Source organism: Poecilia formosa, unplaced genomic scaffold (assembly GCF_000485575.1).
Source record: "Poecilia formosa unplaced genomic scaffold, Poecilia_formosa-5.1.2 Scaffold287, whole genome shotgun sequence".
NCBI lineage: Eukaryota > Metazoa > Chordata > Actinopteri > Cyprinodontiformes > Poeciliidae > Poecilia > Poecilia formosa.
In genome coordinates, this window is record NW_006800226.1 from 355,369 (window position 1) to 380,761 (window position 25,393).

A 25,393-nucleotide genomic window follows, 5' to 3' on the forward strand; every position below is an offset into this window, starting at 1 on the left:
AAGTAATTACTTAAAAACGTACCGAAAGTTCTCCTTTTTATTACCGACACAGCGTGTTGCTGTTCCAATTATACCATGCTATTTCAGGTCTGCGAGACAGAAGACGGAAGCCTTTTGCTCTACTTTGCTTAAATCAGTCTGTTTTTTGTGCCTGGCGCTTGCTGTTTTGTGAGTAATGGCTGAATAAATAACAGTGGGACATTGCTGTTGAATCTCTGAGCTTGCAGTGGATGCAGACAAAGAGCAACCAGCATGCCATCTGAAAGCACACAGTTTGATGTTGCCAGGGGACTTTGTTGGGTCAGTAAATAAGCAAATCTTCTCAAGTCCACAACCTCCAATCAATGTTAAGAAACAATTGATTGGAGGTTTATTGCTCTGAAATGTATGTTTATGTAATGGAAATATTTAAGCATAAAGGAAAACAATAGTTACTTAAATTGGTCTGAAAACAATAATCTCCATCGATTCTATTCTTTTTTTTCTTTTATCAGAATAGAGGTTTTCTGCCTGGTGGGAAGTTGGAATCTAAAACAACAACTTTCAGATTACAAGACGACTAATCTTCCCATCAAGCCCAAGCTGCCTCTATTTAAGGCATGTATATTAAAAATAATAATAATAAAAGGACGCAGCTCTTGCATTCTTCCAAAGAATGCAAGAGGTGCAATTTATACTATTTATTTATAAAACTGAAACATAATTTAAGGCTGAGTAGTTACGTTAGATAAATAATCATATCTGACTGTGGATCACCTGGTTGGTGAGTAAAAACAGTAAATAAATTATATGAAGTGCTGTGGTTTCATTATTAAAAGGCAAGCAGGGAAGTGTCAGAGAAGAGAAAAACCAGCATGTGGAAATACTGAGGAATATACAGAATAAACGATGTTCAAGTGACATTTTTTTTTTCCTCTAATGTATGACTAAGCAGATGACTGCAGACAACACCGCGATTAAAACAAAAGTATATGGGCTATGCCTAGAGTGGGTTTACTCTTTATTACATCCATGCCAATCATTACACGTTGCTGTAAGCAGCTGGAGCCCTCATCTCCTCTCAATATGTTCCCGTCACCCAGCTGGATCTTAGCTCTGACAGTCCTTCATTCTCTACAAAGCATCCGCCTTCCCAACAAACACAACCATGCATTCACACACACTAACTGTGAGGGGGAAAAAAATTGTTTACCAGGCTAGAGAATCCCGAACGGAATCACATTTTCCCTTTCAAAGGTTGTTTGAAGTTCCCACACAGATGTTGATGCCGTCCTCTTATTTATTTATTTTTTAATGTAAGAGTTTCCCTTCGCGTTTTTTGCCACCTTGCCTAGGCGCAGTCTGACACACTTACTTCAACAGCCCACCCCCCCATCCTTCCGCCAGCCCTCCGCTCTGTCCTGGTGATCATAGGGATAAAGTTTTATCTGGATGAACAGAAAACTTTGTAAAAGTTTTGTTGTGGCAGTCTCAGACTCGTGGAACGGAGGGAATCAGTTGTTGAACTTGAGAGACAGATGTTTCATTAGCTGCCACACGTCTGAGTATGTGTGCACATACACACAGAGACTACGTTTTACAGTTAAACTTTTTAACATGCTATGACAGGTGACAAAAAAAAACTACACACTGATCCAAAAAAGTATAGTTTCAAACAAATCAAAGTTTTTTGTTTTTTTTGTTTTTTTTTTGGGGGGGGGGCTTGTAGAAAGTGGAGTAGAGGTCTCATAATCAGGGAGGAAGAGCAACTTTGTGTTAAGTTTTCAATGAAGATTACTTCACTTCCTGAATGTCCTCTTGTGGATCATGGATCCTTTTTCACATGGTGAAACATCAGAATTTCACTAGAAGTGCTGCCCTGCTTTAGCAAAGTGAGGGTTCTGAGTAATCCATAGCTTCTGAGTACATAGTACAGGACTACTGACTTCACTGTTGTCCAGTAGATGGCTACAAGAAGGTCCTTGTTCAAGAGCGCAGTATGCAGGAATATTACTGGAAAGTAAAGTGAAAAACAAAGGTGAATAAGAAACAGAAAAAAACACATATTTGAGAGAACTAGTTGTATATTAAAGAGTGTTAAATTTTTTTTAGTCTTATAAAAAAATCTAAATCACCTAATCATCAAAATCAACAGAAATTATGTCACTATGTGTAAGGGCCAGTCTTCAAGCTAAATTCTCTACACGGTCATGCTAAGCAGCATTTTAATTAAATGCATTCGCCAATTCCTTTAAACATTTTTTTTTTTTTTTCCACACAAGCAACATTGGTTTTTACAAGTCAGACTTAAGTGTAGTGACAGCAATGGTGTCAGAAGGTTTACAACCAGCACAACCATCAGCCTCTCGAGCTGTCATGCTTTGGAACGCAGCGCGGCGTCGGGGCACTCTGAGGTTAACGGTGTGGTGTCACACCGTTAAATTCAATCGGCCTTTTATTGCCTTTTTTCTTATCTGTCCCCAAGGGCAGACCAGACCAAGGCTATGAGAGATCTCTGAAGAAGAGAGACCGAATCATGTCCCAGACTGCGCTTGCACGTAAAATGTGGCTGGCAGATTAGTGTTGATATATATTTTTGCTGATGGACTTAAGTCTTGCATACCTACACTTTTCTTTTTTTTTTCTTTTTTTTTACTGGCCATACAGCCTGAATAGGAATACATGTTTTTTTTATTTAGTTTTTTTTTTTGTTTGTTTTTTAAAGCACATGTTTAGGTAGTGGGGAAGGACATCACTTTCCCCAAACACAGGATTAGTTTGAGTGTAGACGACGTCTAACTGACGTCAACTGCAATGCTACAGGCAATGAGAAGAGGGCAGGAATATACAAAAAAAAACAAAAAAAAAACACTTAAACTGAAAGAAAATGAAAAAAAGAAATGTGAAGACGAGGGATGGAAGGTGTGGAATTAAAAAGACATGCACATTTTGTGCAGAAGTGGATAAACTGTGTTCATGTTTAAAAGGTATATTTCTCTGTGCGTGTAATCTGAAACAGGTCTGGTATCTTTAGAGATTAATCCAACTCCAGCTTTAGACGTCACTCTCTAATCCATCAGAGTTAAAACAAGCTGCTCTCTGTAACCGGCTCTTGACCACAGCCAACTGCAAACTCTATTTGTAAAAAACACCATATGTACAGCGAGAATAGATTTGGGAATACTACAAATCGTAGACAAACCAGTCACTATTCACAGTTTGGTTTGTTGAAAAACTCTGACTTGTTAACGTAAAATAATCCTTTTTAACCGCACAGATTTTAGTCTTACGTTTAGATTTACACTCAAAAAGGCTGCTGCGTGATGAAGTGGACAGCCCAAGAGCGAGGTGAAAAAGACATGGAGAGCAACAACAAAAGAGGAGATGAAGAAGTGTGTGTGAGGCCAGGGATGCCCTGCAGGATATTATCAGAGGGCACGCACAATAAAACATCATCGCACCTGACCCACATGAACACAACCATCTCCCCAATGTGCACCGTGCGCGTAGAGCACAAAACCAGCCCAATGCACCTGATCCACACGAATACAAGCCACATGTGCACACCGTACACACCACACAGGAACATAAATGTTGTATCGCACACCTGACGTTAAGTTTCCGACCCACACAAATACGGTATGCATGGCATACCAAGACACTCCGTCTGACCGACACAAGGCCCAATGCGTGCACACTTTCATACCTACATAGGGTATTTGTTACAAATTTCTTTGAATAACGGAGGCAAACAAAGCATATACCTATCTGAAGTAAACTCTTCTGCCGCCACGGGTCCTATGGCTGTGACATCCAGAAGCAGGTGGAGTTGAGATATTTTCTCCATTTCTACTTTGTTTTGAAAAAAAGATTTCAATGAGATTTAACTGCTTTAAAAAGTCAGTTTACTCATTTTTAATTGGCTTCACTACACAGTCACATTTAGTTTACAGAAAAAGCACCAGGTCTCAAATGAACAAACGTAAACAAAGCATTTAATTTTTTGTTTAGGATGCATGAATGCCCCCAATCTATAGATGCAAACGTTTTGACTCAAAAGCCTATTTTAACAGGAAAAATAATAAAATGTCAAATATTTTATTAATTAATAAAAATAAAAAAAAGAGGAAAACCTCAAGGTACGGACAATGTGGACATCTGCAGCTTATAGACAAGAGTAATTTTTTGGGGGGCGTCAAAGTTGGCTTATATTCAGGTGCGTTCAATAGTCTGGAAAAAAGATCCCAAATAAGATCTGAATATTTAAAATCATAAATCTGTTAATAAATCAATTCTCTATATACATTTCTTATAATCACCCTACAGTTTTTCTGAACAATCTTTTTCAACCACAGTTAAATATCCCTTCTCAAGTCTTTTTTTTTTTTTTAATTTGACCCTTTTTCTTTTCTGTAGCCATCTCCCCCTGACCAGCGTCTTCTGTTTTTCTTTGTCCTCTCTCCTCCAATTACCTTCAACCACCTCACCTCACTCCGACCATCCCATCGCCCTGCTGCCCCCGAGCTGTGTTGCGTGCTGCGCCGTGTTGTCATGAGGTGAGGTCAGCGGCTGGCATTTGTCGAGCGCATACAATCAGACATGCTGTTCTCTCTGACCTGACCAGACCTTCTCACATGTACATAACTCCTCTTAGGAGAACTGGCAAAGAAAACATTAAAAAAGCAGGACCTAGACAAGAAAAAAACACCCCAAAATTATTTTATTTTGTCCCCAATAAAGCTTATGGACATTTAAGCAGATTGTCTAATGAAACTTTTCAACCTAACTTGTGGGATTTCTCTCTCCTAGGGACGGGCAATATAGAATTATCACAGTATCTTGTATTATTTATTCCAAAAACGACAATGAATAAAGAATGAATCATTTTTGGCTAAAAATCAACACCCTCAGAGCCACACAAACAAATGCTGCTCTGACAATAAAATTTAAATAACCTTCTATAAACCGGACTCATTAAGTAAAGTAATTGGACTGCTACAGAGCATCCAATTTGAAACAATTTGATATTGATGGGATGCTTTTATCAAACCAACAATAGAATAAAGTCAGTTTTTGAGGTTGAAAACAACGTCAACATTAGTGATGTCGATCAAGACAAATCACAATATCAGTGATATAACTGCCCGTCTCTAATTCTGCCACAGTAACATGCTGAACAAGGAGAACGGCAGCAAAAAATCAATAAATACAATTTTCAAATTTGCTTTTACTCCCAGCAAACAGTAGAATAAAGTAACTGTGCAAAGAATGGTCTCAACAGATGTGTAGTGATAGCCAAGTACCAAAAGGAGTTGTGTGTGTGGGTATGTGCAAGCATGTGTGTGTGTGTGTCCAGCACTGCTGCTGGGACACCTGAGGTGAAGCACCTGATCTGAATCATGAGTGTCTGATTGGCTTGAGAACGGGGCTCAGGTGCATCTCACTGAACTGAGAAGAATACCACTGGGAACTGGGATTCCCTGCTCAGCTAAACACACACACACACGCACGCGTACACGCACACACGACACGCACTCAGACTAGTGACTTAAAGGCAAAAGCAGGAGCAGACGACGGCTATGTATAAATCAATTCCAGACAATATATACACACCAGAGCAAAAAGCTACACACTGTGACTTTTCTTTAGCTGTTTCACCAGGTAGCACAGACGAACACACACATACAGAACATAAAGTGGATGTACTGCAAAACTATTCTAGTTCAGAATAAAACAGGTTTATTCCAAAAAGCCAAATTCTGTATATGTCAATACAGCATTGTGTCAAACAATGACATATTGACAAATTTTATGACGTGCATTAACTGTATACATTTCTTAACATCTGGCTTAAGACTCAGAAAATTAAGGAAGTTTACCAAGCCAATGTACAAACTGCATAATCTTGTCATAGCAACAATTAGAACAAACCAATAAGCTTTGAGAAGGAAATATAAATGAATGAATTATGGAACTAAATGTCTCCATGTAAAGGCTTGTGAAGGAAATTACTGCTGAAAAGCAAAAAAAGAAAAGAAAAAAAAACACAGTGATGTAACAAGTCTCAGTCATGCCTTAACTCCCAAAGAAGAAAGTGAAATGTATTTCCCAGAAGAGATATAGCCCACTGCTGGCAATTCCCTTATTTATAATTTTTTTTTCTCTATTCTTACATCAGTTCCCACATCTCACCTCTAAGGTACATCAAAACAGCCCAAATAACCCAGAGCCAAATGTAGGAAAGGTAAAGACTGAAACCTTCATTTCCAAACAGCATGCAGAAACGCAGAGTCAACAGCTTTGTACCTGCAAACCTTTAAAAATGTTAGAATATTCAGCAGACTGATTATTTTTCTAAATGTGTAAAATTGCTGACTGCTATTGATATTTATGTACTTTTTGGATGGGGAGTTGAAGGTGGTTTCTAACATTTATTTCCTCAATATTACTTTCAGACTGTCCATCTTCAGACCGCTGTGTGTTTTACACAACATGGTAAATGGCCTGTACTTCCAAAGCGCTTTATCAAGTCCAGAGGACCCCAAAGCGCTTCACACTCCACGCGCAGTCATTCACTCATTCACACCCCGATGGTGGCAGGCTGCAGGAGCTTCTTAAGACACCGGCCAATTTTAAGGTATCAAATTTTTTTTAAGTCACATTTGATATACAGAGCATTTTTACCAAAGGCAACAATTACTTGATTGTACTATGAAATGGCCCTGTGTCTTCAAAGTACATAACACTGCTCCTTTCAGCTTAAGGTGCAGTGTTTTTTGATTACTGTTTTTTTTTCTTCTTCTTTTTCAAAGTTGGCATAGTTTAGAAAAAGACAGCATTTATCTTATGCATATTTATGGATTGGATACAAGTATCATTTTATAGCAAGATTAAAACATTGCAGATTTTCAAAACTGCTGAAAATTTTTCATCTTACCATGTCAACAGTTAAAATGGCTGCCTGAGAAACAGGCCCCCACTCTTTTCCACTGCTTGCAAGTAAAAAAGGCCGACAGTTTGGCAACATTTGTGTAAGCTAAAGAAGTGCCACCTCTCCCTCTTATGGATGCAACAGTTTTAAACCAGCAGCTGGAGAGCTAATATGGCAGCTCTATTAAACAATTGACTACAGGCTCTACCAGTGCAGATAGCCTTACTAACCGATTAATACAAGCCCGGTAAATGCTTTACTCTCCAATGTCCACAACTTTTAGATGCATCTCTGGTCTAACCCTTGAATAATTTCCTCCGTATGCAGTCAAGTTCTCTGAAGTGATACTAATGATCCAGTTATTTATGTATTTAAGTAGACAGATTTAAAGTTGCAGGACACCGGCCCTGGAGGATCGGAGTTTGACATCTATTAAAAAGAGGGAAGATTAAACGGTAAAATATTCTACATAATATGGACCTGAAAGCTACTAATACATTCAGTAAGATTTTATTCTGTGTTTTGACTGTGTATCAAAAATAAAAATAACTATATGTAAAAATAAGAATCAATAGTATTTTGTTATCAGCAACAGTAACTCTTGCTTTTCTGACTAAAATAAAAGCAATATGGCATTGCTATACATCTTAGATTTAGTCATTTGTTTTTATTAAAATATTGTTATGAAGTTAGTTCTGAGTTTCCCCTCTTGTATAACTGCTGATTTAGCTGCAGGCACAATTTCATATGAACCAACATCTCATGCAGAAAAAACATCTATGATGACTATTGGTACGTGTGAGTGACTGATGCTGGAGTCAGAGTCATTAAGTCAGTCACTGCACTTTAGAAATCTTTCACTGGCTTTGAGTTTTTAACATTACTGACACAAAGTCAAACATTTTTGACTAAAGTAAAAACAGCAAAACTTAATGCACTTACATTTGATCTTCGTTTATGTTATGAACCAATTCTTGCATAGGAAAGAATCAACAGCATAGGAAGACAAAATGCAGATTTGTGTCTAAACTACAAACAATTCAATGTGCAACTCTCTTTTACCCAAGACTATTTCCTTTCACCATGGGAACTATTTCTGAAAATAGACTCTGTCGTTGAAACCACAGAGTCTTAGTATCTCTGGTGCCTAGTTTTTGTTTTGTTTTGTTTTTTTAATCCCATTTTTATATGGATTAAACTCTTTATTTTAACTTTATCTTTTATTCCCATTTCCTACCTCCCTTCATTCTAAATCACATTCAAACCAACCACCTCCCATCCTGCCTGTTTATGCCTGCCTCTCATTTATGTTTTATTTCATGCCTTGCCAAATTTAAAAACTGTGCAAGATTGTATTTCATGGATAACTTGGAAACCAAATTTGTAAACCCACTAGATTCGTCAAATTCAGGCACCGTGTAATGCTCCCCCTGCTAAGAATCAGGGTTAATGCTTGATGGCCCGAACGCTGAACTGATTGGTACAGGCAGCATTATCTTCACTGTTTACACTGCGACTTCACGCTCTGCACTTTTCTTCTCATAGATGAGCTTTTCTTGTGTTTTTTTTTTCTTTGATTCTTTTTGAGAGTAGATAAGTTTTTCCTCAAACATGATTATGGGACATGACATCCAGATACCCTCCCAGAAACACATCTTTTGTAAATGGATTGTGCTTTTGACAAGATCAGAGAATATTAACCGAGGACACAACAGCTCAGTCACTCAGAAGAGGGTTTTATCAGATTCACTCGCAATTCAGGAATAGAAAAAATATGTTCAAAATAATCAGAACCTTTAAGCAGAAGTTTGCCTTAAAAAGAAACAAAAAGATTGCCAGCCGATATTCTGCTCTGAGCTTCTGCAAGTCTGTTTTGTTTGTATTTCAGTAGAGAGAAGGGTACTGCATTGAAGTCGGAACATAAAGAAATACGCAGATTATTTACATAAAAAAAACTAATCACAAAATTCAAATGAAGAAAACATGAGCAATTGTGACCAGATTTAAATTACGTTACTGCACCTTTTTCTGTTGCACTTTTTAAAAAGAAACTGACTCAGTCAGCAGAGGAATCAGTCATAAAATTAAAATCAGTATCTCTAAAGTCAAACCTTTTAGTTCTGGCTAATCTACTTTTTTTAAAAGTAAAAATACTAATAATACTAATAATAATAATAATAATAATAATGTTTGATATGTTTGATTTTCCCAGAACAGCATAATACTTGTGCTTGAGTCTCACCTTCACAGCTGCTCAGCTATTTTTAGACTCTTACATTTCTGGCTGTAAAACAGATGTGTGAAACTGAGTGTGCACAAGTGTAACAGGGATCATTACATGTCTGAGAGCTGGGCTAATTGACAGTAATGGGTTGTTGCAGTGGGAGAGGTGACTACTGAAGGGGGCAGCAGGAGCCATTTTTGTTTGGCAGCTTTTGCAAAGACCACTCTGCTAAAAGGCTTCATTAACACCACTTTTCATGGCCCCATAAAAAAGATTTATGCGTTTCAGTTTTACAGTTACCGTCATCAGCTGAAAAGTCTTTCACTGCCTTATATTTTTATGTACAATGTCCTGATCCCGAACAAAATGGTCAGACAATAACTTGACGTGATAGAAAGAAGAACTGCAGAAAAAGTCATGGATGGACTTTTTCCTCCATCCATAAGTTTAATGGAGATCAATAAGAACTTTTACATATTTAGTTTGCATGCTGCAAACTAAATATGCCAACTAAAGGTTGGCATGGAGATGATTAAAACCTTATTCATCTCATCACACTTGTTGACCCCTTTGGTTAAGATGCGGAAAATAAATTAAAATGATGCATTTTCCACATCTATGCAAGCTTGCACTGAAAGAAAAAGTTAACATTTGAGTAATTTTATTGAATGAATTTTAAATTCTTAGGCACTTTAATCATTTATGTTCAACTATAGCTTTTCATGTCTAAGAACTTTTATTTTGAAACTCATGATGAGTGTTTCTGTGGGGCAATAATATTAGAAAAAAAGAAGCCACCATGCTAATGAAGGGAATTGTAAGGTTGGGTTCACTAATAAAGAACTTTATTAATGGGTCTTTGGTACACCAATTATTCCTGAAACTTTAAAACTTTTGCACACATCTAAAATTATGCCAATAATGCTTTACACACATTTATAGTCTCTAATCAAGTACTACAATCAATTTTTAGTCACATTTAAACACCTTTTAGCAAAATGAGAAACAAAATCCAAAAGTGTTTTCAGCTTTTATTTGTCAATGAATATTGGGAAAACTATAAAATCTTTTCAGTTCGGAACAGAAAAGCCAATTTTCATTAAGCATTACCTTCCTATACGTATAGCACCCACATTAATTAGGTTTGTGTTGAATACAGTTCATATCCAGGAGGCTCTGGGGGCACGTCATTGGCTCATGTGCAGCGTAGGGCCACAGCGGCGGTGACTCGCGCCAATATAAATTACACCTACCAGCCCCGCACCACAGCTCCATTCCATCTATACGCACACCGAATAACTCATGCTTTGTCAAGCTGGAAATTTACGATTAATTCCACACGAATGCACAATCCGCCCCCACACCCCCCCACCTTCCCCCAGTAAGCTTTATATTCGTAACATTTAGTTTGGGAGTGGTTCCCCAGGTAAATCGATTGAACTGTGAATTCAATGAACATTGCTTTCTAATTTGACTTGAGTAAGTGGGTGACAAATAGTCCGGCCAGAAATCAATGAGGAAAATTATGTAAACAAAAAGGAAGGAAGAGGAGCAGAAAAGCAAATATGCTAGAGTCATTTGCATACTGCAAACTAAATACGTAAAAGTGTATACAGTCTGACACAACCCAAACTAGATGATGAATCCAAGAAAATACTGTATGTTTAAACAATAAGGAATATAAACATCTAGATGGGAATTATAGATGAATTGTATAACCTTGCAATCTGTCAGTCTACTTCACAATCTGAGGTACAAACTAGATCAAACTGAAACAAAAACCAAATTAAAGCTGCATAGACAGCAATATCAAGCATTCAATAACTGCAGGAGACGAAATATTCCATTACTTCTCTCTCAGCAGGCTTTTGTATAAAGAAAGAGAGTGTGAGTGTGTGCTAGTGACCAGCTGTGATCTCACCCTGTAAAATCAAAGTCATTCATATCAAATACTGTCAAAGTGTTTTATTTCCACACATGTTTTTAATCTATTCTGCCAATCACTCGTAAGGTACTGTAACACAATTAGCGCATTAGTGTGAAGTCAATCAATTACAGTTTCCAGATTTTATTGTCATCTTAATCTGCAGAAAATAAGGTAAAAAATAAAAAATAAAAACACCAGAAAAATGATGTCTTTCCAGTTAAGTTGGTAGAAAATACACACGTATTAAAAGCTGTGTAACTTTTTGCTGTCAGAGGTTTGAGAAAGTTTGTCTAAATAATTATTGCAAGTAAAACTCAGGATAAGTAACATACTGCAACATATTGTTGTGCAGAAAAGGTAATTGTAATTCTTTTTTATTTTCCTCTTGGGATGCCTAACAGTGGCGCGGGGCCAATTGAAGGCGCAAGGGCGCCGCCCCGCCGCTCACAACTCGCCACATTACCTTGGATAAGATAGAAAAATAGAATTGATAAAAATGAAATAATAAAATGAAAACATCTTGAAACGTATGCATATAGTCTTCTAGTTGTGTAAGATAAATATGTTACAATTAATGACGGGTAAAGTTGTTTTGTGGATCAACGTTGTCTGATTGGTGACGTATTTCTCCCTGGGGTGTCAAAATATTTGCCCATAGACTCTCATTAAAAGTTGTACATGTGCAGCAGCTTCTCTTCAGTACAACAGATGGGAGCATTCTGGGGCGCACCACCCCTGCACCCAGAGCTGAGTATAGCTCGATCTGCATGGCACCACCCCCCCCCACCCCCACGGGTCCGATGTCGGGGCCGACGTCACAGCCGTCTGTCACAAAGTTCACGTGATTGACAGTCAAGCCGCGGGAGTTGAGACAATCGGACAAAGATGCGAAATGAAGCAGGAGAAATTGAATTATTCAGTGACGTCACTTAAAACAATACCTTCAGAGAGAAGAACATACCAGGAGAAGCTAGAGGTGACCTTAGACCTGATCAGACAAACATCTCAACAAGGCTTGGCTAACTGCATGTGAGAATAACTTGGAAATATGTAAAATGTGTAGTATATTAAAAATATGTAGTCATTTACATATTTAACGCTTCAGTAAAAATATTTTTGCCGAAATAGAACAGTCCTGATAATTGCCTCCATATCTGTAAACATCAAATGTCTTAGTTTGGCATTTGGGCAGCTTCCCAGTCTGATGGGCTTCTGGTGATTCTGTGGCTGCTTTCCACAGAAGAAAGTTAAGCAGGAATCAGAGGGATACAGTCCAACACTGCCTGGAAAAAAAAAAAAGAAGTAATGAACTTGTAAGAATCCATCAGACTGGTATACCTCTGGGCCTTTTTACACATACATATTTACATACATGAAAATATTCACACATTTGGATAGAAATGCCTGACAGAGGTTCAGGCAGAAAATGAAATGATTACCAGTGAAAAATACACCTGAGCTAAGAAAGACAACATTTTCTCTTGGTCGATGAAGGAAGCATGTGGCTGTGCGTGTGTGTGTGTGTGTGTGTGTGTGTCACTCCCACTGCTCATTAAGCAGCATGAGCCCTACTACATCTCTATAGGGGGGACTAATCAGCTAATCATTCTTAGATTACAACCTAATACTGCTACACATACCAGTGTCAAACATCTTTGTAAGTACACGGGCTCACATAGAGAGCCCTATTGTCTCCAAATGGAATTCCTCCTTCCTCTTTCAGGGATTTACACTTTTCTTTGCTTGTACTGAAACACACCTTGGCGTATGGTTTCAAGACAAATCCTTTAAAAAAAAAAAAAAAAACTTACAAGGACATGAAAAGGGAATGCTAAGGATTTGATTTAATATTTAAACCATCAGGGCTCCGGTTGCCAAGCACCTCTCTTGAGAACTCCTACTTGTAATTGGATATTGGACTTCCTCCCAAACAGACCATAGATAGTTCAGATTATTCTCAGTATCAGAGTCCCCCTCAGGGTTGTTGGGTGATTAGCCATCCCTGTTGACTCTCTGCACACATGATCGCACAGAGAGATAAAAGGGAGACATTTTGTAAGCGTTCTCAATGACGCCACCAGACTGAAAATGATGGTCGGAGTTCATTTCAGGAGGAAATGAATAATCTCAGAGGTGACGAGTTCCAGGTTTCTGGGAATCAATATCAGTTCACCTGCTATGGGGAAAGAAGTTGCAATACTGGAAGACGGCTAATAAAGCTAAATTACAGAGATAAGCTCTTAACTGTGATTTGTTAGCATGTGTCAAACATTAATAGCATCAGAAAGATGAGAAACAGGAGAATACTAAAAACAAATCCCACTCCCAGCCACAGCCCTGACACTTTGCTGGAATCTAACTGTGACAGCGCTGCATCGCTTTCTTTCCTCAGGCTCTGGGGTTCACTCTTGAAACTACATTGTTTAAACAACCAAGTTTATAATTTTTTGACTGGATGATTTGCTTTTACCTTTCACTGTGAAGCGTCAAAAGCCCTGCATGATGGAAAGTGATGTAAATCTTTCATCTTTAACAAAATACTCTTTCTGTGGAGAAGACAATATTGCCTTGCAAATACATTTGCACTCTTGGCGTTTTTACATCTTGTGTCGTCAAAATCCCCAAATTCTTGCAGTTTCATGTGAAAGCTCAATAAATAGTGGTACTTTGATGAAAATCCAAAAACTATCGTATGCATTTATTTGAAAATTTGAATCAGGGTTAGTTTACGAAATATATTAAAGCTTTCATCTTCTCATGAAGCACTGTTAATCTATCATCCCAAAATGGAAAGAGCATGCCACAACGCCAAGCCTACAGAGATATGACCATTCACTTAAACTGAGAGACCAAGCAAGGAGGTCATTAATCAGAGAAACAGCAAAAAGAGTTAGTGGTAATTCTGGAAGAGCAGTAAAGACCCACAGATCATGTGAGAAGCAAACAAAAAAATGTTGTTTGCTTTCTTCCTCAATTAATATAGAAGGAACAGAAAATACATGCAAGAACGCACAAGTCAGACAAGGACAGGTTTTTGGCCGACGTGCAAAATGCTGTGTGGGGAAAATGAACGATATATAGCCTCTGACATAACATCTCCACTTTGAAACACGGTGGTGGTGCCATGATGCTGTGGGGAAAGGGACGTCCATTAGAGTTGGTGGGAGGACAGACAGAGCTCAACAACTGGATCCTTTCAGAAGCTGCATTAGATTTGAATGAGGCAGAGGTTCAACCTGTGGGAGAAAAAATATTTATAAACCTGCAATCAGAGTTACAAGGTAATGATTTAATGAAAACGAATTACAATAAGTGGAAAAACACAGAGATTCCACTCAATCTGACTGAATCTGAACCGTTTCACAAAAAAAGGAGAATGGACGAAAGCTCAGTCTCTGTATGTTCAAATGTCTCCAAATCAAACGTTAAAAACCTGCAACTCAGATTGAAGTGAAATGTGTTTCCAAAAAGTGATGACTCAGCGAGACTGAATGCATAAAACATTTTTCGGATTAAAATTTCTTAAAGATGTCTAAAAGCATGGATTTACAAAAAAAAAAAAAAAAAAAAAAAAAAAGGGTTATAAGACTGTCACAAAGTCCCAATAAAATGAGGTGTTGCTAAAATATCTGGACAAGTTAAACGAGAATGAATATTTTTCACAAGGCAATATCCCTCAGAGGTAAATCTAATCTATTTTTACTTAACGTTGTAATGCCACTTACATTTTTAACATAAACATTCTGTTGTGTGTACACCGGTGCCTGCGTGGGTGTATGCTTGAGGCAAAAGACTGCAGAATCTCACTCAAGAACATACATTTCCAGTCATTTCGTCTGTCATTCCAATCTTTCACACACTACAGTCGTATCATTCATACACTCTGAAGCAACTGCCTGGGAGCTTTAGCCTCCAAGGATGGCAGAAGAGTGTTCACTGCTTTCAAGGAAGAAACGCAAAGACGTAGTCAGAGCAAGACAGCTATCTGCTTCACAGCTTGCAGAGCGCCACACTGCCACCAACACTGGGTCTGAAGGCTTCAGTAATGAGCATCATTCAGCCCCCAAAGTCAAGAGGAGTGAGCAGAGAGACTGGAAGGGTTAGGATGTTATAGAGATTTAAAAAAAAAGGCACTCAGTGGAAAGAGTGGACATAATGAGAATAAGAGGGTATGAAAGAGGCTCTGTTGGGTGCACAGTCCATTTCACTTTGGAAACTTGTGGTTTATTTCCCTGCTCAGCTGTTTCACACATTTGAAAGAAGCCTTTTGGGAGCACTGTTCAAAAAGTCCAGACCTCTGCTAAGTCCTGCTGTCCTGGCTGGAAACACTCTGTGACCACCATCCCATGGTGGCGAAAGCTTCACCAGTTTAAGTCAAATGGAAAGGCAACAGGACAGAGAAACGCCCTCTCCCTCCTACACACAAATACACGAAGAAGAGCACATGCATGGCTACACATGCACACAAAAATCTAAGGAAGCAATAACCTAAAGCTAGGTCAAGCAACAGATGAGAGCTCTGCAGTAAACTTTCAGGTGTGTAAATGCATCAGTGGTCTAAGAGCTGAAGCCAGGTCATCCAGTAAGAGGACCGGCTATCAAAGAAAGATGTAGACGGTGGAAGCTTTTGACTCGGTGGGTTTAGGTGGAGGGAGGTTACAGAGTCAAAGTGAGGATCTAAAGAGAGCTGAAAATGATGAGGAGAGACGAGGAGTCATTCAGTAGAAAAAAGAAGAAGAAGAAAAGAGGAGCAGAAAGACATTGCACATCAAATATTTAATTTGATTTATTTTTGTTTTGTTTTGTTTTAGAAATTTAAAGATTACAATGCTCATTTTATTTTTAGAGGAAATACGTGCCTACAGGATGAAGATAACATTTACATGTACCGCATAAAAATACACCCAACACTGACATTACATCAGACTAAACATTTCTTGTTTAGCACACTGAATTCCTGTTTATTACAACATATATGAAAAAGTAAAGGACCAGTCTCAACACAGCCAGAGCCTTGGTGGACCTTCACAATGTGCATGGATCAGAAATCACAGTTTTATACCTAACCCTGTCCTTTCTGGATGAAACTGGATTACACAGAGGCAAACTTTTTACAACCAATATGACTTTTCAAAGAGCCATCAATCTGCACTCCATGTGTTTCCGCTGTGAAGCCCAGAAGGGCTTCAAAAAGCTCGCCTGGGAAATCTGAGATTGCATGATAAGGCCAGTGATTAAAAGAGTGAATGGTGTCACATAAAATACTGTAGCATTAGATCAGCCCTCCTACTGTAACTTGAGTGAGAAAACTTGACTTGATTGGTTTCAGAATTAAATTCATGTTTTGTGTGCATGTATTGCCATAAATAATACATTTTGACTGCATATATGTATATATATAGAAACATATCTATACACTGATTAATATAGCTAGTATTTTGAACAAATGTTATCTGTGTCGGTGAAATATTTTGAAAATATGGATGTGCTTGTGCATTTTCCTGCTATAGGTAAAACATATTGCTTTGCCTTACCTGGAGTCGAGTAAAGGAGTACATTGAGAACAGGAAGTGTTCACGTTCAAGCAGATTTAGTCCAAGGGAAGGTTGGAAAGAGAGAGAGAAAAAAAGGAGAAAATAATATTAGCAATGGGATTCTGAAACATTTACAGAACAAACTACTTTCAAGCGTTTCGTTTCTCAAAGTTATGATTCAAGTAAATTCCACAAAATCACAATTACTAAGTGCTAAAGGCACGTTTAGGCATGATTTGGTAAGTTATCAGGCTTAAAACACGGAAATGGGTGTGAATACATTTACAAGGCGATACAATTCATTATGAACACACCTAAAGACAATTAGCAACCATTAAACTGCGCTAAAACCCAGATCCAAATTCCGATGTGTGTGGGAGAAGGCACAAAGCAGCACATTACTACAGATGACAATATCACTAGTCAGAGCTTCAGTTATGTACAAGGGCTGCCTAATGCAGTCATTGGCACCCGCTGTGGAACTCTACTCCATCCCGCCTCTTTCCTCTTCCTACCCACTCCATCCCGCCTCCTTGCCATCATTATCACTGCCACCAGATACCAATGATGTAAGAAAAAAAAATGTGATGTGGTCTCAACATCCCACATCAGCTACCAGAGAGAAAGAGCAAGACAGACAGACTGGGAGGGAGCTGCAAAGAAGAGGTAAATAAAAAAGCAAAACAATAGGCAAGAGACCGACTGTTAACGCTGAGTGCTGAGAGAGTGGGAGCAGAACAGACCAGGGAGGAGAAGCGGGTGGAGGGACGGGGCACAAATGCAAAGGAAAAGAGATGGAGAGATCCAAGTCGTTATGAGACTGATGTATAATAAACTGCATGAAGATGCCTTCGGGGGTGGGGACGTTATTTTCCGGCTCAACACATAATATCTAAACGAAGACCAGGCAGACAAGTTAGACAGATGCCACTCTGAACTGGGTGCGACTCATAGCCCTATTCATATTTATGAGGATCCATACAGCAGCACTGTGCACTCAAAAAATGTGTAATCTGTCTGTCGTCTTCCTTTGTGTCAGTCTGATCGATTAATAATTACTTAAATTGCACAAAGGGGCAAAATAACAGGTGACATACAGCAGAACTTTCTGGGCTTTCTATAGCAAAAATCAAAGCAAGTCATGAAGGTTGTGTAGTGCATTTAAATTATATATGAGATCACGAGGAGTATTAGCAGCAGTTGGGATTTAGTGATGTGAAATACTGTGCCACCAAAATATGTCATGTTATTCTGATTTAGCAGCTTTCCCACTTCAAACAGACCAAAATGTAGGGTAGTCTGACAATATAGCTGGTGTTTAAAGTTCATCTGAGACCATAATAGATCGTCATTGCAAGTATCTAGAAAAAAAAAATGTTTTAAAAGTTAAAAGGGTTTTTTTTTTCAATTGATAAGTTTTGTGGCATCTTCAGAAATTGTTTCACTTGAAGTAGACAAAAGATAGCTTTACTGCAAACGTTTATCTTGCCGTAAAGTAATACCTTCACTACAAACTCAGGTTCACAATATCAGTTTTGTACATTGTAATTAATGTAAAAAAAATACAATGTTTTAGAAAACTAAAACCACACTGGAGTTACAGAAGACGTCTACTAAATCTTTAAAGTGTTACATCTGGTATCAGCAATTCTGCGAAATAGTTCTCCATTAAAGTGTGGCTGTACTCCTTTTAAAGAGTTTATAAAATGCATGTGCTCAATTCTGTGTTAAAGTCAATTTGCACAACAGTTGTTTGCCTGGAGTCCTTGAGTTTGTAGAAATGTATTCTCCTGAGATTGCAAGAATTAGCAGTGGAAAGTGGCAACTTCCTTTACTGTAGGTAAACTGCCCCATTCTTCCAGTTTTTACATGACCGTACAACGCATTTAAAATAAATCAAATGTAAAATAAGTTGGTTAATTATTGCACTGTGTGTACATGTTTATATAGTTTATGGTTTTATCACACCTGCTTGCATTTCCATCCACTTTGTTTGGCTCAAGTACTTCAGCACATTTGAAGGTTAAACTAGTCATCTGTTTCTGTCTCAATAATTTATTTCCGTCTCCAAATCCCCCCAAAAATTGTTTCATCTCTGCTGCCATGCATCAGGCTCTTTCCCCTCTCCTTGATCTTTATCTCACCACGTCCTCCCTCCATCACTCCCTCTCCCCACGGATCATCCATTAACTATCAGCAGGGTTGCCGAACAGTAAGAAAAATCAATGGCTCAGACGTTCCCCCCCCTTAAACACCAGTGATTTTCAGATCCAATTTAGGCGTACGAGTTTTAAGAGGATTTTATTGATGACATGGGCACAGTGTGAATTAATTCATGAATACGAGTGGGGAAGGGACAGAGGTTGGTGGGGTAAGTGGGAGTCCCACCACTCCACGTGCAAGCCCTTAACAGCTCACAGAGGAGAAAGGGTGGATTGATGGATAAACAGAAACAGAACTGCTTTAAAGCCAAAACAAAAACAGGTTTAAATTTATACGAGTCTCTCTCTTCCACATTCATTTCCCCCCAGCCTATTTTTTTTGGGGGGGGGAGATTACAGCACAATGTATCTGCCAGTGGAGACAGCAGCAACACGTTGCCATGACCCAAATACAGCAGAGTGCTATGATGATTGGCTAAGAGAAGGAGCTGGGTGGGGGTGTAGTGTGCAGCACATCAGCAGCAGCAGCACCTTTGAAATTCAAACATTTACATAAGCATTTTTGTTTTTTAATGGACCAGCTCAGTTTTATAATTTCCTATCCCCTCCCTACCTCCACTCTCACCTGTTACTCCATCAACCCCACTTTGTCGTTTCGCATTTTCTCCTACATTTTTGTTTATTTTACACTTACAGGCCGAGAGAACAGGGTGGGTAAGTCTGAAAACGGTGGAAAAATGCAGAAGATATTAGTCAGCATCAATTAAAGCAGTGGCATTAAATTGTTTGGCATTGTATAAAGAGTCAGTAACACACTTTAAAGATCTACATTTTACTCCAGCTGCAATTTCTTGATCACTCCAGACATTCACTATCACCGCTTCCATTATCAGCTCGTTAGAAACTGAGTTAACTATCGAATTTCATTTTGTCCTAATGGTGTTTAATCTGCAGGTCCTCAGAAGACTGGTGTCCACAAATATTAGGCATTTCAAGGAAGGAAAGGCATCCTTTTCTTTTATGTTTGCTTCTATGTTTGTTTGTTTGTTTGTTTTTTTTAAAAAAGGGTGTTTGCCATTCATGGCACGCGTTTACATACCACATTAATTTCCTCTATTATTTGCCTCTCTCACATGTTTTGCCCTTCCTTTCGTTGAAGGTGAATTTCAAGCAGTTTGCATCTACTTCATCAAAATCACACATCTGTAAGAAATCAAAGTCAATTTGTACTCTTGCCAGTGACTATTTATGTACAATTAAAGCAGGCTTAAAGATGAGGTCTCAACATTCAAGCTGAAATATCCTCAATGAGTTATCAAGTTTCTTTTGATCCAAGGTATCAGTTGGATTTCTGAATCAAATTTTTGATTTTCTTTTCCACGTCAGGAAGGAAACTCAATTTCTGCCTGTCTATTGTTTGTGTCGGCCAAACCCTCAGGTAGACGTGTGATTATTTTCTTCATCAAATCAAAAGGAAAGGCTACTGAGGCTTCCCATCTGTCTGCATCACGTGACCTGCTCTTCCAGCAGCGCTCAGATGTCCACATACATCCACTTGCTAAAAAACAGAAAACAAATGTCACTAAAGGGGATGTATTGTGTATTTTTCAGGAACGTAGTTCTATACTATAGCACAGTTGAGTTACTATGCTAACTTCAGTTATAAAAATGCTGCATAAATCAAACATGACTTTAAAAAAAAAATTGACTTTGCAAATTAACACCTTAAAATTGGGCCTCTGCCTTTTTAAGAAGCTCCCGCTCTAACACTCTGCCTTCAGCACACCATCACAACATTTCACCATTAAGCCTTTAACAAGGATTTAATCGGTGTTTCAAGCTTATTTTAAGCTCAGCAGATGCATGGTTCCACCAGGTGTTTGCTAATTGCTGCTGCTGCTAGTTTGAAGGAGCTGAGTCGAGCAGTGTAAGGCTCTGCTACACAGAAGCTCGGCTTGGAGTCTGCAGCTTCAAGGAGGAGTTGTGTGGAAAAAGGCGAAGTTTGGGGAAAGCAAATGTTTGGACAGCCCCAAACGGCTACAACAGGAGCTGAGGCAAAAGTTCTGACTGCATGAACCAGTCTGCGCTAATCCTCCGTGCTGCAATAACTTTCAAGTCTCACCTGGGGCCGTTCAGTGGAGTTTGGGAGTTTTCCCTTTGCATTTATGGATTGATAAGAAACAGAAGAATGAACATGTTAACCACCTATTACAAATGTGTTCAAAGTGAACAGATTAAATCTCAAAAACCTCAGTTTCTTGGTACTTGTTCAAGCCTCAGTATAAACGACCGGAGTCATCGTGAAAGAAAGCAACCCCAGAGATGGCAAACATGCGGGTTCCTTCAAGAACACAGAACAAGCCCCACACATATCCATGTGAAGCCGCATAGCGGGGAGTAAAAAGCACCAGGAGGAGGCACGCAGGTGCCACTATATGCACTTCATAAAAGTTAAACTTGCGCATAGCTTTATACTTTGGATAGTATAAGAACTGAATAGATGCAAACCCGGGCTGATGACTTTCTAGAGTCGCTGTCCATGAACGTGGATACCTTTCAATTACCACCATGTTTATCGTGCAAAAACAGACCAACCTCAGCTCACAGCTTGGGAAAACCGTGCAGGTTAGCTGTGCACAAACTTAAGTCTGCAGTCAACCCTGCCACAATGAGGCTGCAGGGAACAGGGTATTTATAGAGCACAGCACCCTCTATTCCTCTGCCCTTCATTTCCTTTTACACAGACTAAGCTTTTTTTTTATGTCTTGAAGAAAAGTAAAATCAAAAGAAAAACACCTTCAAAGTACTGCAATGTGATCACAAGGACACCTTGTTGTGTGTCTCCCCCCCCCTTCTCTCCCACCAGCCCGCTCAGTGTTTTTTTTTTTTTTTCTTTCCCAGGGGATGCAAATGAGGCCAAATTTTTCCTCTTATGCAATTTAATCAGAGTGATGACGCAGGCAGCTGCTTACAGAAGAAGGGGGCTACCTCTCTCAGACAGCAAGAGGTTTTCCTTAGTCTTAGTAGATTTTGCAAAACAGCCCAAGCAAACATTAATTCAAAATCATGATGTATGGTGAAAATACATGACGCTCATGACCCCCCCCCAAACACCAACAGAAAAAGAAAAGAGAAGAAAGAGAAAGATACAGATACATAACAACAACAAAAACAAAAACTAAAAATCAAAAGCTCACATGCACAAAAAGGAAAACGACAAAAAAAAAAAAAAAAAAGAAAAAAGAAAAGCTGGTGTTTTAAAGTACAGTACACACTAAAACGTTTATGCAAATAAAAAAGTTTGCTCAGTTTTTACAAAACTGTCATTTCATCGAGAGAAAACAATTTACATGTTAGAGGTTTCTTATCCATTTCAAATGTTACATGTTTAATATAATTTCCACATTTAAAAACATTCCTTTAAGCTACTGAATATATCATTTTGTGCAAGTACATTGTTTCACATTACTACACAATATAATTTCAATTATTGAAGCAAATGTGGGAAACATTCCAAATGTGGAAGATTAAAAAAAAATTAAAGTTACTGTAAAATACATTTTTCTTATGCCAGTATACATTTCAATGAGGTTTATTGTTTTTATAGTAAACCCCATTGCATTGTGATATTATCTGTCAATGGTTTTATTGAAACTAATTTTACTTTCTGACTCTTCCAGAGATGAGGGTTTTTCATGTTGATACATAATATTGATATTCTTCAAAAACCAAATTTCCTGTGTGAAAATCTTGAACTTTAGACAGCTTTGACATATCTCACTTGTAATAATGTGATTTTCCACATGCATGTGTTTTTCCACTTGGACATTTTTAAACAAACTATCAGCATTACAACAACATCTCCACTAACCAAACATGGAGAACTTGGCCTGTTCCGACACGTCTTTTACTCTTTAATGACTAACTGCATGAACACTTTCAGTTCGGTTAGTTTCACTGTTGTACTCAAAAATAAACTCATTTTTTGCAACAGTTTTTTTTTTTTTCTGTACATGCTTGAAGGTGAGTTAATAAGTTTATCATTTCACTTTCCACCTGCATGCCTGCAAACATTTGACATGGATGGTCACACTCTGAGCAACATGAAAGGCCAACCACTTGGCTCAAACTTACATCAGTAGCCAGGAGGAGTGCCCAAGGCAAACCACTGCTTCAGAGTCACAAGCACCACCCTGTAGGTGTGTGAACATGTATGCACCCCCAACCCTCCACATTTCTGTCTGCGCCCATCTCTTTTTCACATCAACACCCTGACTCTCTGAAACTTGGGTCATAAGGGCAGCTAGAGCAGCATGCAAGTGTGTGGGTGAAAGCTGGGAAGTACTCGGTGTCTGACTTACAACCCAGACTCATCGTAAACAGCTGCAAAACTGAGTGAGCAATATGATAAGACAGAGCAGGGAGAAATTGTTTGGTGTGAACACAAGGACCTTGTACTGAAATGGAAACAGCATTAATAAGAAAAGCCCAGAACCAAGGGAACAACTACAAGGGGCACAAAAAGTAAAGCATCCATAAACTGCTTGTGAAAGGACCTTTAAAACATGGCCAATATTTCTCTCTTTGGTCTGCATTTTGGAGAAGATGAAGCTCACTTGTTTTTTTTTTTTCCTGAGCCTGGTACAACCAGATCAATAGCACTCCCAGAGCAAACCTATTATTTTTCAAAAGGCTCCAACAAGGAGGGGAAAAAAAGGAGAGAATAAGAAAAAGAAAGAAAACAGTGGATTGAACAAGGACGTCTTTATCTTCTGCAGCTCTGACCAAAACACCAAAAAAAAAAAAAAAAAAAAATGTTTGCATGCAAGAATCTGTAAAGCACTCAAACCCTGAACGGGGGATGCTATCCACCATTTTCTTTTTAACTCAAACATTGACAATAAAACAAATTTTGGTAATTAAGTATGGATTTATACAACAGGGAATTGCAAAAGATATTTTTAAAACCACAGTAAAGAAACAAAATTCACATTGTGCATTGTGACCATTGAGATTGAAGACTTCACAGGACATCTGAGTGCAACAAGTTCAATCTGACTTGGTCAAATCAGAGTGACCGTGACTGCATCTAAGCCATGTTATACCAAGCCACAAATGGAGAAGCTGGAACAAATGGTTACAATTACGGCGTCCCATCCCTGCCAAACACCACAGGGGTATAAGAAATCACAACAGTGCATATATTAATCGAGAGCACGCATAGATTTGATCATGACCACATTTCCCTTTATTCATAGGCCCATGAATGGCTGCATGGCAAGCAGAGAGCATGCTCTGTGCACCAATCCGTACGTCAGAAAATTGCACTCACTCTGCTTTAGTGTTTGGCCGGATTTTCAGCTCAAAACCGATGACAGCCAGCACGGGAATTTACCTAATGGGAGAAAAACATGATGTGGATTCAAAGAGTGGAAGATGAAGAGAAGGTGGGGAGGACAAATAATGGCAAGAAGGAAGGGAAAATGTAAGTTTGTTGATTTTGCCTTTACTTTTCCTTACTTTCTTATTCCATTTTTGTCTTTCCTTGCCTCCTTTTCTCTGCTTAGGCCAAGTCCCATGCTGGCTGTCACCAAATTTCAATTGAAAATCTGGCCAGTCACATCACTCAGAAGGATTCCCAACGGACAAACACGCCCACTAAACACAGAGAGGGAGTGTGATGTTTTGTTACGCACAAAAACTGTGTTAAGCTAGTTTGATTGGTTTTATAGAAGACTCTAGCCAGTAGCCTTTAGGGTAAAGAAAGTCATTGCAACTTGATATGTGCATGTCAAGGTACCAAATGACATAATACCCAGTGGCATTTTGTTCTGTAGTATAAATGATGCAAAGGACAGAGCAAGAAAAAACAAGCAAGCAAAAAAAGTAAAAGAATCAGGCATCACATCTGGTGGTACAGAGAAAAATACACCAAACTTACAGCAAGATTTTGAAGGGGTAACATGAAAACGTGAAGGAATTTATTCGTGGGGCATTGTTCTGAAAACTGGTATATGCTTTTCAACCAATTTCCTGGAAAATGTTTACGAAACGCACGTTCAAGCCCAACACACAAATAAAACACATATTTAACGACAAATACTTCTTTACAGACGAAACTGCTTTGGTTTCTTGCTTGGTGCATGTTTGAAGTCATTCGCCCCCGAGTTATACCAGGCATGATCTACTATATGGAGCTGCTTTGATGCAGCAGTCTATTTGATGCGGCTTACACCTCCAGCTTTTTATGTTCAGTGCTGGCGGCTTCAAACATTATTGCCTTCTTCCTTTCATATCTCACACCTGATGCACATATTCACAATGACAAAACATTTACTGTGATGCTGCGAAAATTTCAGTAAAAACTGTAAAAAAAGAAAAATAAATAAAAAATTAATTATTTTCATGATTGAAAAATCCAATGGACCAATTGTTCAAAGATTAAATGTACAACCACATTTATTGCCATCAATCAAAAGATGTTTAAAACAGTACTAAAATATTGTAGCATTATTTGATCTCCAAAAGTTCACGAAAACAAACTTAGCTACAGTATATTAAGGGGGAAAAAATCCCTAATGTTAAAAAAAAAATACTACTTGCTACAATAATTTGGTAACCCTGCTCTCGACGATC

The 25,393-nt window shown here is 38.5% G+C and overlaps 1 protein-coding gene and 1 long non-coding RNA gene across 5 annotated transcripts in view; one reads left to right on the forward strand and one right to left on the reverse strand.

Annotated features, from left to right (window-relative positions):
* The window catches only part of brsk2a (BR serine/threonine kinase 2a), a 183,935-nt gene that overhangs the window by 91,993 nt on the left and 66,549 nt on the right, over positions 1-25,393 (reverse strand). The window lies entirely within an intron of this gene.
* Positions 1,711-8,242, forward strand: LOC107838619 (uncharacterized). Its single transcript, XR_001664705.1, has 2 exons — positions 1,711-4,535; positions 6,435-8,242. It is a non-coding gene; the product is annotated as an uncharacterized LOC107838619 (long non-coding RNA).